Source organism: Bos indicus, chromosome 12 (genome assembly GCF_029378745.1).
Source record: "Bos indicus isolate NIAB-ARS_2022 breed Sahiwal x Tharparkar chromosome 12, NIAB-ARS_B.indTharparkar_mat_pri_1.0, whole genome shotgun sequence".
Taxonomy (NCBI): domain Eukaryota; kingdom Metazoa; phylum Chordata; class Mammalia; order Artiodactyla; family Bovidae; genus Bos; species Bos indicus.
Genome location: NC_091771.1, coordinates 88166667 through 88170530, shown reverse-complemented (window position 1 = coordinate 88170530; position 3864 = coordinate 88166667). Strand labels below are relative to the sequence as shown.

The 3864-nt window shown below is 49.2% G+C and overlaps 1 long non-coding RNA gene across 1 annotated transcript; it reads right to left on the bottom strand.

Moving 5' to 3' along the window:
• LOC139186255 (uncharacterized) lies at positions 1-3864 on the bottom strand. The gene is made up of 3 exons (XR_011569822.1): positions 1326-3864; positions 1016-1244; positions 1-406 (listed from the first exon to the last, which is right to left on the bottom strand). It is a non-coding gene; the product is annotated as an uncharacterized lncRNA (long non-coding RNA).

The window sequence follows — 3864 nt, the reverse complement described above, 5'->3', positions numbered from 1 at the left end:
TTCAGCAAATACTGTTCCCGTTACAAGTACCGTGCTTTTCTTGTGTAATTCTCTTTATTCTGAATTCATTGTTGTCTGAAGTTAAGACATACATTTGCAAGCCACTTTTTCTCTTGGAATACTGTATGATTTACAGAAAAGTTACAAGTATAGGCAGTCCCATATACCCCTTGCCCAGTTTCTCCCACATTGCCATCTTACGTAACTATGGTACATTTTGCTACAACAAGGAAGTTACCGTTGGTACATTACTGCTGACTAAGCTCCAGGTTTCATCTGGACCTCACCGGTTTTTCTGTGAACGTCCTTCTTCTGGGTCAGGATCCAGCACAGGCCCCTACCCCGCATCTGGTCCCTGGAGCCCCTGGGTGTCCTCTGGTCTGTGGCAGGGCTGTGGTCTTCCTGTCTGCAGATGACACCCACTTACCACCCACCCCCTCAGAGGAGGGTGCCTTCAGAGAAGTACCTAGGAAATTTCAGAACCTGTTAAAATAGAATTCTAGCAAAGGATTTGGCCAACTGGGATTTAGCAGACTAAAATCCTAAACAGGATTCCAGCTAACTAAGATTTAACTAACTATGGATCCCGGGGAACCTGAGTGTTAGAAACCCAAGGACTAACGCAGCGTCATCTGGGGCTCAGTGAAAGGTCAGATCCTCTCTCCCAGTGTCAAAAATGTCTCCTCACTGATCTGGAAATCCATCGCATTTAAATGAGCTCTTTGGATGGAAAAACCTGAAAGTAAGGCCCTAGGAAAGGATTTGAGAATGATGGGCTTTCATGGAGGAGAAAGGGGTGCTGGGAGGCGCGGAGGGGGAACCCTGGTGGGAGAGGCGGGTGGGGGCACCACGGTGGCCAGGAGCCTGGAGACCCTGCCTGGGGGGCCGGGAAGGACCGGGAGAGAGTGAGGAGGTGGGGATCCTGGGCAGGTTGGTGTCACAGACCCACCCGGGACCAGGGGCCACCCAGCCCCGGCGTGGGGTTGGCGGAGAAGAGCCCGGGACGGCCACCCACCGGATGCACAGCAGCAGCCGTCATGGCGCACGCGTCCCTTCCCGGAGTTTTCGCTGGTTCTCACCAGAGCCCCGTTAGATTAGGCGCAGTGGGTGACTCATCAGGGTCTCATGAGAAGACTGGGGCGCAGTGGAGACCTGGCCCCACCAGGGGTGGCGGCCACCGTGCGGCGATGCTCGGCAGACCTGAGGATCGGCGGGGGCACTCATACACAGCCGGGCCCGTTATGCTGCGGCAGAGACAGCGTTTCTGGGAGTGGACCCCGGGGCCAGAGGATCCGCTCCCACCCAAGGTGGGCCCCCCAGCTCACCTGAGGAGCGCCTGTGGTTGACTGAGAACTGCATTGGCCTCACTGAAGGAGGATCCAGCGAGGCGGGAGGAGGCGGTGTTCCCAGGCGTGTGCTGTCTCCCTAGAGTCTGCAAGGGAGGAGGGGAGTGCTGAGGGGCCCCGGGGGGTCTGCGTGCCCGGGGGTCTACGCCCAGGGCCTTTGGGGCCACACCGCTTACTCCTCACAAAACCTGCCAACCACCAACCTTTATCTGAAGGACCAGGAAGCTTATTTAGGAATGACTCCTGTTAGAAAGGCACTTGGACTAAGGAGTGAAATTTTCTTAGTTTGATACACAGTTGAAACCATAAATTATCAAAGCACAAGATTCCAACATGTCTTTTCCCTGGAGCTGCAGGGCGATGGGCTCAAGCAGACCTCTCAGTTCAAGCGCGTTTTAAAACGATGAAGAGGGTTTCCTCAACCCTGTCCAGGACTTGGAAAGACACTTCATCACACACAGTCACATTACTCTTTAAACAAAGTGAAAACCTAGGTTACCAACACGAATGTATAATACCTTCCCAGGTGGCTCAGTGGTAAAGAATCGGTCTGCCAATGCAGGAGACTCAGGAGACATGGGTTCATATTGCTGGGTTGAGAAGATCCCCTGGAGGAGGAAATGGCAACCGGCTCCAGTATTCTTGCCTGGAGAAATCCCACAGACAGAGCCTGGAGGGCTGCGACCAAGCACGGATGCACAGAATATATAATAGCAGGGGCCATGAATTCATTTTGAACAATGAACCAAGTATGCAAAACAAAGAAATCAAGCTTCAAAGAGGCAAAGCAAATTTTTTTAAAAAAGAAAAAAATTTAAATTTTTAAATGAAAACTAGCTAAATAAATAAATCAAGCTTGAAATTAAACTTGTAAAGTGTGTTAGTGCAATTTTCACTGAACCAGCAAAGAAGAATAAAACTAGCCTTTCCATTTGTTTAAGCTTTTCTTTTTAAAGTAGAGGTGGGAGTTTAAAACCTGTGTGTCAGTGACCCGATCCTTTAGGCATTTATGAGGTTTTCAGAGGGGCTCGCGGGGAGCAGAGCCAACAACAAAGCAGAGACGCTCCAGCCCTGAGGCCTCGGGAGCAGAAAAGACCCTCGGCTCCAGGCACTCAGAGGCCCCCAGCCCCGCCCCAGTCGGCACCTCTGTGAGGGGACCTGAGCGGGAAGCTACTGCTGTTTCACGCTTCTCCTAGGATACCTGCCCCAAACCTGCCAGGACGCTCCGTCCTCACAAAGAAGCTCAGAAGATCTTCGCCCTGGGAAACAACCTCAGAAAGAGCGACTCTTATCACTGAACACAACATTAGCAAGATCAGTTCAGTTCAGTTCAGTTGCTCAGTCGTGTCTGACTTTTTGCGACCCCAGGGATTGCAGCACACGAGGCCTCCCTGTCCATCACCAACTCCCAGAGTTTACTCAAACTCATGTCCATCCAGTCGGTGATGCCATCCAAGAATCTCATCCTCTGTGGTCCCCTTCTCCTCCCGCCTTCAATTTTTCCCAGCATCAGTGTTTTTCCAAGGAGTCAGTTCTTCGCATCAGGTGGCCAAAGTACTGGAGCTTCAGCCCCTCTAATGAATATTCAGGATCTCCTTTAGGATGGACTGGTTGGATTTCCTTGCACTCCAAGGGACTCTTAAGAGTCTTCTCCAACACCACAATTCAAAAGCATTAATTCTTCGACACCCAGCTTTCTCTATAGTCCAATTGTCACATCCATACATGACTACCGGAAAAACCATAGTTTTGACTAAATGGACCTTTGTCAGCAAAGTAATGTCCCTGGGTTGGGAAGATCCCCTGGAGAAGGGTATTTTGGGGGCTTCCCTGGTAGCTCAGTTGGTAAAGAATCTGCCTGCAATGCAGGAGACCCCGGTTCGATTCCTGGGTTGGGAAGATCCCCTGGAGAAAGGAAAAAGCTACCCACTCCAATATTCTGGCCTGAAGAACTCCATGGACTGTATAGCCCCTGGGGTCACAAAGAGTCGGACAGAACTGAGCGACTTTCACTTTCATTAGCAAGACAAGACTGTGTTTATGATTCAGATTTTCCGCCTTTTAAGTCCCATGTTAGCAGAACTGATAGCGAATTAGGGGACGGGGCAGCTGCCTGGTAGAGTACGCTTTAAAAAGCAACCGCATTTTGCTTGAGAAAATCATTAAATAAACCAGTGTTCTCCAAATTGTCTTCATTGTCCAGCACTAACAATGATGCCTGAGCAGGCAGTCCGGTCTATGCATATCTGTAAGTTACATGAAACATGCAAATACGTATTATAAAACATAAAAATAGAAATTTTCGCCAATATCACTGATGAACATAGATGCAAAAATCCTTAACAAAATTCTAGCAATCAGAATCCAACAACACATTAAAAAGATCATACACCATGACCAATTGGGCTTTATCCCAAGGATGCAAGGATTCTTCAATATCTGCAAATCAATCAATGTAATACACCACATTAACAAAATGAAAAATAAAAACCATATGATTATCTCAATAGATGCAGAG